We start from the raw sequence: 12,964 nt of genomic DNA on the forward strand, positions 1-12,964 counted from the left end.
CGGGTGGCTCAGTCTGTTAAGCACCCAACTTTGGCTCAGGTCATGATCTTACTGCTCAGCTCACCAGTTCAAGCCCCACATCAGGCTCTGTGCTGACAGCTCAGAGCCTGGAGGCTGCTTCAGATTCTGTATCTCCCTCTCTCTACTCTCTACCCCTCCCCCACTCATGCTCTGTCTCTCTCTCTCTCCCTCAAAAATAAACATTAAAAAAAATTTTAATGGGCAAAGGAGTGGAATAAACATTTCTCCAAAGAAGGCATATAAATGGCCAATAAACACATGAACAAATGCTCAGCATCATAACTTATTAGGGAAATATAAACCAAAGCCATAATGAGACACCATTTCACACCCACTAGAATGGCTATAGCCAAAAAGACATGACAATAATGTGTGTTGGCAAGAATGGGAAAAAATCAGAACCCTCATACATTTCTGGTGTGAATATAAAATGGTGCAGGTACTTTGGGAAAACAGTTCAGCATTTCTTCAAAAAGTTAAACACAGAGTTATCACATTGCCTAGCAAATGCACATTTAGGTAGCCAAGAGAAATGAAAAATACATGCCCACACAAAAACTTGTAAATGAATGTTCATAGCATCATTAGTCTTAATAGCCACAAAGTGGAAACAACCCAAATGTCTATTAACTAGAGCCTTGAAAGTGGAATATTTGACAATAAAAAGAAGTGTAGCACCAATACATGCCACAGCACAGATGAACCTTAAACACATTGTGCTAGGTGAAAGAAGTCAGCCACAAAATCGCACATATGTGATTCGCTTATACAAAATGTCTACAGTAATAAATTTCTAGGAACGGACGTTAGGGCTGAGAGGCTTAAGAGGAAGTAGAAACTCAGGCTAACAGGTATGAGTTTCTGCTATGATGAAAATGTTCTAAAATTGATGATGTTCTAAAATTAGTATGATTGCATACTAAAAGTCTTTGGATCACACACATTAAATGAACTGTATGGTGTGTGAACATATCTTCCAAAACTCGTCTTTGAAAAAAACCCTAAAACTACAGCACCCACTTATTTGAGAAACCCAGTCTGTCTAAACATCAGCTTAGGGTGACTCAACTTGAAGCAAAAGCACAAAAGCTGTGGTTTATCTCCCCCTACTCCCCCCCCCCCCAACTTGCAAGCCCTCAGTCTTACATTCTCAAGTTGTGACGTCCCAAGTAGGTTCAAGGGCCATTCTTGCTTAATTGCTGTTCACTCAATGGTTTACTCAACTTTCTTACAAAAGTGAAAAGAAAATATGATCTTTGTGCTGAATATTTGTCATATGTGGGGTCCTCTGAAACTTGGGCTCTTTTTATTTATGTCTAAGGGCAGAATCAGAAAAAAACTTTTGAGGGGCCCATTACGGCACATGGAGCAGGTCATTGGGAAGCTCTTGGATGCTCAGTTATTTCTCTTTAGTGCTCAGAGGACATGCAGAGCCCGTCAATGTCCTCCTTCCATTGAAGGCTGAGCATTGCCAGGTTACAGTAGTTGCCTCCATGGCCACACTATTCATGAGTGAAGACTGGGAGGGTTTGTTTTAAATCCTAAAGCATCCTAAATGGTCTAGGATGGGAATTAGCCAACTTTCTCTTAAAGGGACAGATATTAAGTATTTCAGTCTTATGGGCCATACATTTATATAGTCTATGGCTGCTTTCAAGCAACCACCCAACTCCGACAAATGGGTATGGCTATGTTCCAATAAAACTTTATTTATAACATCAAGCAAGGGGCCCTGAAAGCCTAGTTTGCCAACTGCTTGTCTATGGAAGCCCTTCACTGTCTTAAAACCAAGACTTCCCATGTGACAGAGTACACAGATGAGAAATAATCTGTCTCTAGTTTTCATGGTATTTTTCTCCTCACCTCCTTAAAGTGGAGCCAAGACTTTATATCCCAGCTTTTCCTGCCCCAGAGGAGATTTAAGTCTTTGTTTTTAATAACCTTCCAATCACAGAGCAATATAATGATAATGATAATGATAGCTGACATTTACTGAAGGTTTAGCATGGTGCAAAGCATGCTTTAGGACAATTAAATTATTTCAATATCACCATAACCAACTGCAGTGGATTTGTTATCATTCCCATTAGCTAGGAAAACTGAGATTTAGAGAGCTCCAACACATAGATAAACCTGGAAGAAGTAATGATTTCTACCTGGGCAGGGCCCATGATTTTAACCGCTACATGTATTAGTGGCACAGTTAGAGGTTTTCAAAAATTGAAGGGAAGTTAAATAATCTTAGAAAGCTGGAGTCCCCTAATTCCAGGGAAATGGAAAGGCTCAGTGAAGATGAAGACCCATGTCCCATTCCCACATAGAGCTTACAGGCTGACAAAAGCTTTGATGGGATCAGTTGTTAGGGGGTTGAGCACCAAGCTTAATGGTGTTGAAAGATGGTATGAAGTCACAGTAGCCAGGTCTGTCATGGAAAAAAGGGAAGAGGGATGCCTTCAGAATTATCCTCCCTCAAGTGAATTCAGGTGAGAGAGAAACAGAACACCATTGACTGGGTTTTCTGGACAGTCATAGGTCCTTAGGTCTATTTTCCAGCACAGATAGGAAGAGTGGCCAAAACAGTGCTGATTAAACATCATGCCAACGAGATTACTGAAGTCTAAGTTAGATGCAGTTTAATTAGGCAGACTCAAAAACAGGTGCTTCCTTGAAACCAAGAATCATACGACAAATTCACAGTACAAAATCATAGAACAAATTTAGGGGATGTGGAAAGGGATAATGAAGAGATACCATCTAGAACAAAAAATAAGCTTATGTTTCTTGTTTGAAGTACAGCTGGTCATTGGAAGAACTAGTTCTGAGGATTGGGGTTGGGGAGGGGTGTAGATAACCTAATCAATTTTCATATATCATAGCAGGAATTTACTCAACACCCAGGAACCCAGACCAAACTTGCTTTCTGCTTCTGTGCTAAACAATTACTGGGACCAAATTACAAATAGTTTAGTTTCCTGTTGTAGGGAAGATCTGATCCTGGTAGATAAGCCCAAACCAACTACACAGCTTACTTATCAAGGCTATTAGCTTGCTTAGCAACAGTTTTAACGTTTATTTATTTATTGTGTGTGTGCGTGAGAGAAAGAGTAAAAGAGAGCAAAAGAGAGAGAGAATCCCAAGCAGACTCCACACTGTCAGCACAGAACCTGATGTGGGGCTCCAACCCATGAACCATGAGATCATGCATGACTCAAGCTGAAACCAAGAGTCAGATACTTAACAGACTGAGGAACCCAGGTGCCCCACATCAACATTTCCTTCAAATATCATCTTGTGCCCATCAATCCAAACTTAGTATCCCCCAACCTCAGCCCAATTCCAATCAGTTTCTACCTTGTAAGACTTGCCTTAAATCACCCATAACTTCATACATACTCTCCTCTAATCTCCCCTTTCTGAGACTCTAGTATGATTCTAGGAACGTGTTCTCCCTACTGCAGTAAATCTAATTAACTTAAATTTGCTTGATAAACAAGGTTTTCTAGTAGTCTTCTTGAAGAGTTGGCAGTTGACAATTTAAAGCGGATTACTTAAAAAATAGTAGGAAATAAAAAACATTTAGAGATACTGAGGTAATCCCCTGAAAACAGAAATGGTCAAAAGAGTCTCCCTCTGGTGGTGGGGAGGGGTAGAGCAGGGGACAGTTGCATTTCCTGTTAAGCCCTTCTGTACCAATAAACATGCATGTATATTGCTAGGATAACATATATTTTAAAATGTTAAATATTAGTAACAGTACAGTGGCTAGCAGACCATTTCCCCAACCCTTTGTTTATACCAGGAGAGCTGGTATTCCTCTTTCTGGATTCAGCTCTGCAAACATAATGTAATACTGAGCTAACAAAGAAACATTACAAGTTCTGTCCATCCCTGTGGCACAAACATAAAAGTCGCAGCTAATAGACATATTTTACAAGCACAGAAATGAGGCCAAGAGAATCAAAAATATTGCCAGACTCCGTACGGCACCCTTCATCTGCTGCTGTAGAACTTGCTAGGTAATCATTAGGTCTATGACTTAATCTTAGCAAGTCTGGGATTGGGTCTGCCTCCCCAGACCTGCTCTCACCACACACATTCCCAGCCAACTCCTACTCTTAACTCATCTTCAACCAGAAAAGATTACAAAGGGAAGGCATCATTTTTCTTACAGGACAGGCCTTTTCCCTCTGCCCCAATTATTTCTTAATCTCAAGGCTTAGAAAGGAAATTACCTGTTTGGATTGGAAACTGGTCGTTTCTGCCTAGCTCCAGCCTGAGTTTATATATCGAGTGCCTTGCTGTTAGGGCACTGCGTTCAGGGAAGTATTTAGCAGGCTGATGGGGGAATGGGTGGGGGTATTGGAAGGCTTTTGAGAGGCCTCAGCAGCCCAAATGCAAATACAGTTCAGTTCAAAGAATAAATATGTACGTGAAGAACTTCCTTGAAGGTACGTTTTTAGATAAACACATACACACATACGCAAATGTCATCTGCAAAGAGCTTCTTTCCGCAAAGACCATAAAACCAGTTGAGTCTGGATCTCTGAATGTCCTCTCCCTTGAACCTTGAAACAAAAAGAAGTTATCCACTGAGTCAAGCCCCCCTCATTTCAAAGTCCATTCCCAGAATTGGCCAAAAGATCGGTTCATGACTGATGTGGCATATTTTTAAAGAACTTCAACCCTTGGGGTGCCTGGGTAGCTCTGTCAGTTAAGTGTCCAACTCTTGATTTCAGCTCAGGTCATGATCTCATGGTTCCTGAGATACAGCCCCACATAGGGCTCTGTGCTGACAGCGTGGAGCCTGCTTAGGATTCTCTCTCCCTCTTTCTCTCTGCCCCTCTTCTGCACATTCTCTCTCTCTCTCTGTGTCTCTGTCTCTCTCTTTTTCCTTTTCTGTTTTTCAAAATAAATAAACCTAAAAAAAAACACCTTCACCCTTTGTTCATGTGACGCTAGTAGAAATATTAGTAAGTGTGCACTGAATAATCATTCATTCAACAGTATCTACTAAGCGTCCTCACATGGTAGGCACAGCTCCAGGCACTGGAGATGGGGGTGAACAAGACCAGAGTCCCTGACCACAAAATGTCCCGTCTGGTCATTTGTACAAAGTAAGCATATCATAAGTACCAGGTGGTCAAAGGTATCAATAAATAAGTTTAAAAATTAAGTGAAAAGATAATAAAATCTCTCTTGAGTGTCAGACTTTTCAAATTCTCTTATATTTTTAAATTCTAATAAAAAGTAACTAAATTGAAAAAATATTTAGTGATGGGTAATACATGTGATACTATCTTAAAGAAAAAAGATACAAACTCCATATACACTTTTGTTTAACAAGAAATATATAAGAGGGAAAGAATCTATAATCCAACACTCCAAAAGGTTCACTGTAATTTTTTTAGATTAAAAAATGTTTTCACATTTTTATTTCTCCCTTTTTTTCCATTTTCTATATTGAGCACACATTCTTTATATAAGGAGGGAATACTGTTCTTAGAAAAACAATGCTATGGTCATTCTGCACTTGACAATGGGACTAAGAGATCTTCAGAAAACAGACTGTTGACAAGCTAACGAGTTTCTATCAGCTTTGCCCTCCATATTGGAAGACAACTTTATTTGTATTCCTCAAATCACATCTCTGTGTGGTATGGTGGAATTGCTAATGCTCAGAAAAGGAACCCATAACTCTGGGTCCAGGAAGAAAGTAGAGACAAACCCCCCCCACACACACACACACACAGAATGCAGGAACGTCTTTCAGACACCACCCATCCGGGGACAGGGGCACTGTTGCAATCACACATGGCTGGAAATGTGGTCAGCTGTTGTCTTGTTGTTGTTGTTTTTTAATTTCTTCAGGTCCCTAATTCATGAAAATGATAATCATACACTTTATACTTACTTTCTATAAAAAGAAACTTTCCTTAATAAGTCAGCCAGAGAAGGACAGATACCATATTTTTTCACTCATATGTGAAACAGGAGAAACTTAACAGAGGACCATGGGGGAGGGGAAGGGGGAAAAATAGGGAGAAGGAGGGAGGGAGGCAAACCATGAGAGACTCGTGAATACTGAGAACAAACTGAGGGCTGAAGGGGGATGGGGGAAGGGGGGTGTTGGGCATGGAGGAGGGCAGTAGTGGGGGTGAGCGTTACATGGAAACCAACTTGACAGTAAACTATAAAAGGAAAAAAAAAGAAATATCAGGCCACATTTAACACATACCAAAAAAAAGAAACTTTCCTTAAAACATAAATGGTAGGTCTCATGGAACAAACAGACTGTAACAAAGGCAATAGTAGCTAAGGTTTCTGCATAGCTCTTGGATCTTGATTTGAGTGGATCAGGCTCTGCACTATCCTTTATACATGCATTATTTCACTGAATTCTCAGTCCCATAAAATAGGACTATTATCTATCACACTTAAAGATGAGGAAACAGACAGAGATGGTTATGAACTTGCCCAAGATCATAATGCTAGGTGGCGGGGGTGGGGGGGCGGGCTCAGACCCAGGCCTGACTCCTCATGACTAAGATTCTTAATTATTTACTATTATTTTTCTCTACTTGTACCAACAAAAAAACTTCAGGAAATGATATTAGAATTTTTTTTCCAAAAATCTGGGAGGTAAGTGCAAGGCTTTAGCAACCTCTATTTACCCTTTGCCCATCTCATTTTTTTTTCAAGAAAGTGAGGCTTTGAAGGAGGAAACATGCTAAAAATATTTTTTTAATTGCAAGAATTAGGGGCGCCTGGGTGGCTCAGTTGGTTAAGCTGTGCTGACAGCTCAGAGCCTGGAGCCTGCTTCAGATTCTTTGTCTCCCTCTCCCTCTGTCCCTCCCCCACTTGTGCTCTCTCTCTCTCTCAAAAATAAATAAATATTTTTTTAAAAAGACTGAAAAGCTGTTACGTATTATGTGATCATTTCTAGCATCACTTTGTCTTGTATCTTCTCCTGAATAAAAACCACATGCCATACGAGTATTTCTATCAGTCTCTAGGGGTCCAATATAGAAAACTGTGTGGGCAGGATAATATTCCTTCTGATGAATTTATTGCTTCAACTTAACATTTAGAATGTAGTGCAAAGAATCAATAAGTATATACTCTTCTTGGGACTCATAAACATTTATTTAAACAAACTCAAAGTTGCTTTTGTGTATATTCAACACATAAACATCTTGAAATTGTAAACTGGATTTATTCCCTTAAAAACCTCAGATGAAATCATAGTAAATGGAAAAGGGATTGTGTGAGACAACAACAGGATGTATTCACTCAAGGAGCATTATCCCCCTCCCGCTATTATTTGGTAATTACGTAAAGGGAATTGGTGAGATTTGGATAAAATGTTGCACTTCTATTCACGGTCATTAGAGCAAAGGGGAGTGGTTCTCAACCTTAGGTCCCTGAAGAAACACTGAGACTCGCAGCCTCCCATCTCAGAGATTCTGCCTGCTCTGGGCATCTGGGAATCTCTTCCCGAGGAGGCTCCCCTGGGATCTCATGCAGGTGGCACATGACCTACACCGTGAAAGCTACTGCCACCAACAACAGTGAACAAGAGCGTGGGCTCAGAGCCCGCCATACTTGTTCTCAGCATGGCCCTGCCACTTATGAACAGGCTGTCCTTCGTCAAGCAACTTAATCTCTCTAAGCCTCAGTTTCTTCATTTGTGAAATGGAAAGATAGCAAGAGTATCTTTCAGAGGTGTGAGAATTTTTTTAAGTGGATTATATACGTGTGTGTGTGTGTGTGTGTGTGTGTGTGTGTGGAGAGAGAGAAACTTCCCACACTGTCCAACACAAAGTAAATGCTCAAACACTGTAGCTTGCTGATATTAAATTATTATTTTAAAAGAGGAAGCCCCAAAGCTCTAAAACTTCCTGCTGTCATGTTCTCTTCATTTCTCAATCTCCTCTCAGGGATATTGACTCGCCTTCATGTTTTCTCTTCGTTAAATCCTTCATGAATATTAATTTTAACTTGCTTTGATCATGAGGTCCCCAAATTTTGTAAGCGCAGTATTTGGCATGCAAACAGTCCTCTCTACATTTCAAAATATTAGAACATTAAGAGAGTCTGTTACCTAATTTGGCCTTAGTTGGTACAACAATTGTAAATGGTCTCCCTGGATATGTTTAGGTTGTGAATAAAATAAATCCCAAAGCACAGAAGATCAATTAATTAGTTCTCAAAGTATTGTGCAGATGTTTCTACTAACAGCATTCTGTGTATCTATTTGAATTTTTGAAGGGCATACACACGCACCCAAGAGTTGATGCTATAATGATTCCTTCCATTATCTTTGAACAATGGTTGGATTTTTCGCTTCTAAACATTATAGAATCTTTGCCTCAAACATTATGCCATAATTTGCATTACAAAGTATGGTAAAAAATATGTTTTAATATTGAAATTCAGGTTTCCAGGGGATTTGTCTTTTTTGCTTTTTATTGATATATATTATTCACACACTTAAGTACACCAATCTTAAGGACCCTGCTCAGTGAACTATGACCAAGTGAATACATTCCTGTAACCACCAGTGAGACTGAGATTTAGAACAACACCAGCACCACAGATGGCTCCCTCTTGCCCCTTCAGTCATTACCTTCCCCACAGGTAACTATTACTCCGACCTTCATCACTAATGATTAATTTCATCTACTTTTGAACTTCAAATAAATGGAATTATGAAGGGGGCACCTAGGTGGCTCAGTCATTTGAGCATTGGACTCTTGATTTCAGCTCAGGTCATGATCCCATGGTCTTGGGATTGAGCCCTCTACTTGGGACTTGCTCCCTCTCTCTCCCATTCTCTCTCTCTCTCTCTCTCTCTCTCTCTCTCTCTCTCTCTTCCCCTTCCCTGCTTGCATGCTCTCTCTCTCAAAACAAATAAAGAGTTTAAAAAACAGAATAATAAAATGGAATCATGAAGTATATGAACTTCCTCTTCAGTATTAGGTCCGTGAGGTTCATCTATATTTTTGTTTGTAACACTAGTTCATTTTTTTCATCAATATATTGTATTCACTAAATGCATCTGTCACAAATTATTTATTGATTTATGGACATTTCTCTTTGGGGCTATTATGAATAACGTGACTCTGAACATTCTTGTCCATATTTTTTAGCACACGTGTGTATGTAAAGCAGGATTGCTGGTAGGGTAGGCATATGTTTAGTTTCAGCATGCCAAAAATAATGATTTTTATCAATTTACATTCCCACCAGCAGTGTGTAGAGCTCCAGTCACTCAACACACTCACCAATTTGGATATTCTCTGTCTCGTCATTTTGGTGATGTTGGAGGATGTGTACGGATAATGTACTGAGGTTTTGATTTGCATTTTTCTCATGACTGATTAAACTGATCATCTTTTCTTGTCTGTATTGGACATTTACATATCTTATTTTTAAAGTTCCTCAGGTTTTTGCCAGTTTTTTCTTTGAGTTATCCATATTTGTTTGTTATTTCTAATAAATTTGGGGCAATAATTTCAGATTTACAGAAAAGTCATAAAGATAACACAGTGACTTCCAATGTACCCCTCACCTACTTTCACCTGGTGTTAACATCTTACATTACCTTAGTGCCATTTGTTAAAGCTTTAGGGCATTATTATTAACTAAATTTCAGGTTTTATTTGGATATCTCCACTTTTTCCACGATACTGTTCTTTTACTCTTCCATAATCCAAACCAGTCTAGCATATTGCATTTAATCATTATGTCTCATAGTCTCCTCTGGTCTGTAAGAGTTTCTCAGTCTTTTCTTGTTTTTCATGACCTTGACAGTTTTGAGATGTATCAGTCAGGTATTTTGTAGAATGTCCCTCTATTTGAATTTGTCTGAAGGTTTTCTTCTGATTGGATAGAGATTGTGGGTTTTGGAAAGGATAATCAGACATTTGTCAATACTTGCTTTATGACTCAATTAGACACAGACAAATTTTATCTTCCTGTTGAATCGTTCCATTAATCATCATTACAGAATGACCCTTTATCTCTAGAAATAGCTCTTGCAGCAAAATTTGTTTACTACTGGTACAGATTAACCACCTTTCTGTGGTTATTGTGTGCATGCTGTATCATTTTCCATCTTTTCCATTGCAACTTTTCTGTCTTTATGTTTAAAGTATATCTCTTATAAGCAGTATTTGGTTGATTTTTACATCCAGACTGACAATCCTTGCTTTTGCTTTTCTTCTTTTTTAATGTTTGTTTATTTATTTTTGAGAGAAAGAGGGGGAAGGAGGGAGTGCAAGTGGGGAAGAAGGCAGAGAGAGAGAGAGAGAGAGAATCCTGAGCAGGCTGTGCACTGTCAATGCAGAGCCCAACACATGATTCGAACCTGGGAACTATGAGCTCATGACCTGAGCAGAAACCAAGAGTCAGACCCTTAACTCACTAAGCCAACCAGGTGCCCCTTCTCTGGTAACCCATATTTTTTATGGAAATGTTTTATCCATTCACATTTAACGTAATTACAGATCTTCCTCAAACTTATGATGGGGTTACATCCTGATGAACCCATCGTAAGTTGAAAACATCCTAACTTGAAAATGCATTTCATGCTCCTCATCTATCGAACATCATAGCTTAGCCTAACCTACCCTAAACATGTTCGGAACATTTACATTAGCCTACAGTTGGACAAAATCATCTAGTCTGTAAAAACGTGGACAAAGCCTCATCTGTAATAAAGTGTTGAATAACTCATATAACTTATTAAATACCACACTGAAAGTGAAAAACAGTTGTATGGGTGCAGGATGGTTGTAGGTGTATTGTTTGTTTACCTTCATGATTGTGTGGCTGCCTGGGAGCTGGAGTTGCCACTGCCCAGCAACACAAGAGAGCATCAGACTGCGTATACCTACCCTGGGAAAACACCAAAACTCATAATTTGAAGTACAATTCCTAATGAATGCATATTGCTTTCACACTATCACAAAGTCCAAAAACTTAAGTCAAACCATTATAAATCAGGGACTATTTGTACTAATATATTTGAATTTAAATCCACCACATTACTACTTGTTTTCCATATATCCTGCCTTCTTACTTTCCTTTTCTCTCCTTTCTTGCATTCTTTTTGATTAATCAATTATTTTAGCATTCAGTTTTCTCCTTTATATTATATTTTTAGTTATAGGTTATTTTTTGTTCATTTAGGACTTATCTTAGTTATTGTAACATACATCCAGAACATAACAATTTACCTTAAATTAGGAATTGTACTTCTTCCCAGATAATGTAAGAATCCCACATCTTAACTCCAATTACTCCTTTCTTGCCTTTTGTGCTATTGTTGTCATGTGTTTTTAAATTCTTTTATTATTTATTTATTTAGAGAGAGATGGAGAGAGTGCAAGTGGGAAAGAGGCAAGGAGAGAGAGGGAAAGAGAGAGAGAGAGAGAGAGAGAGAGAGAGAGAGAGAATCCCAAGGAGGCTCTGAGCAGTCAGTGCACAGAGCTTGACATGGGGCCTGAACTCACAAAACCATTAGATCATGACCTGAGCTGAAGTCAGATGCTTCACTCGCTGAGCTATCCAGGCACACCTGAATTTTAATTCTGCATATTGTTCACACCCACTAGATCTTATTATTATTTTCTTAAAGAGTCAATATTTATTTGGAGTTATTAATATATTTATCTTTTCTGCTGCTCTTCATTCCTTCCTGCAGTTCCATGCTTCCAGCAAAGATCATTAACTCTCTCTTGAAGAATTTCCCTTAGTGCTTATTTTAGTGTGGGTTTTCTAACAATGGTTTCTCTCCTTATTTGAATGAAAGTGCCTTTATTTCACCTTCATTTTTGAAAGGTTTTTTTCACGAAGCATAGAATTCTTCTTTGGTAATTATTTTCTTCCATGTGTTTATATATATCATTTGTTATCTGTGAGGTTTCATCATTTCTTTTTTTTTAATGAGAGAGAGAGAGAGAGAGAGACTCTGCTCTTTTTCAGTTACTGTGGCATATAGTCTCCTGTGACACCTCTACAAGGCAGTGGAGGAAGTCCTGCACTGGAATCAGTGAAAGTATCGGGAATTTTTGGACACCCTGGAGCTACAGATCAACTTGAAGAACTACAGCCCTCAGAAGGACAGTGCTTCTTGGGCACTGCCAGGCTTAAGTCCACCCCCTACACCAACCTCTCCATGTGGGTTGTGGGGGAGCAATAGCACTATGATGAGGCCACACGTGTGAATTCCTCCCACGTGGACATTGAAGCATTGAAGAAAAAGAAACCCAGCAAGAATAAGAAATTCATCAAGAACCTGGCCAAGAAGTATGATGTCATTTTTCTTTGATTAAGTAGGTCCCATGAATCTTGGGCCCAGGCCTGAATAAGACTGGCAAATTCCCTTCTTTACTGACCCATGGTGAAAACATGGTGGCCAAAGTTGATGAAGTGAAGTCCATGATCAAATTCCAGATGAAGAGGGTGCTGTGTCTAACAGTGGCCATTGGCCACGTGAAGATGATAGATGATGGGCTTTTCTACACATCCACTTAGCTGCCAATTCCCTGGTGTCATTGATCAGGAAGAATTGGCACAATGTCTGGGTTTTATACATTAAAAGCATCAGGGGCAAGCCTCAGTGTTTATACTAAGGCACAGCTTAATAAACTACTCCCAGCATTAACACACACACACACACACACACACACAGATTTCATTTATATTATTTCTGCATATCTTAGAATTAGTACTCTTGGATTTACTTGGATGTCTTACATATCATCCTGGAATCGAGAAAAGAAGTTTATATTTAAAAAGATTAAGGAGATTTCCACATGTTTAAGTGCATAATCAATTCCAATGTCTAAAAAGTTATACTATCATGTGTGAAAACATAAATATGTATATGAATAAAACATATTCATTTTAAAAAGTCAATTGCTTTTCTACATGTATC

At 39.0% G+C, this 12,964-nt stretch overlaps 1 pseudogene; it reads left to right on the top strand.

Moving 5' to 3' along the window:
• Nucleotides 1-12,035: 12,035 nt before the first annotated feature.
• LOC115274450 lies at nt 12,036-12,659 on the top strand (annotated as a pseudogene).
• The last annotated feature ends 305 nt before the right edge of the window (nt 12,660-12,964 follow it).

This window comes from Suricata suricatta, chromosome 12, assembly GCF_006229205.1.
Source record: "Suricata suricatta isolate VVHF042 chromosome 12, meerkat_22Aug2017_6uvM2_HiC, whole genome shotgun sequence".
Classification (NCBI taxonomy): domain Eukaryota; kingdom Metazoa; phylum Chordata; class Mammalia; order Carnivora; family Herpestidae; genus Suricata; species Suricata suricatta.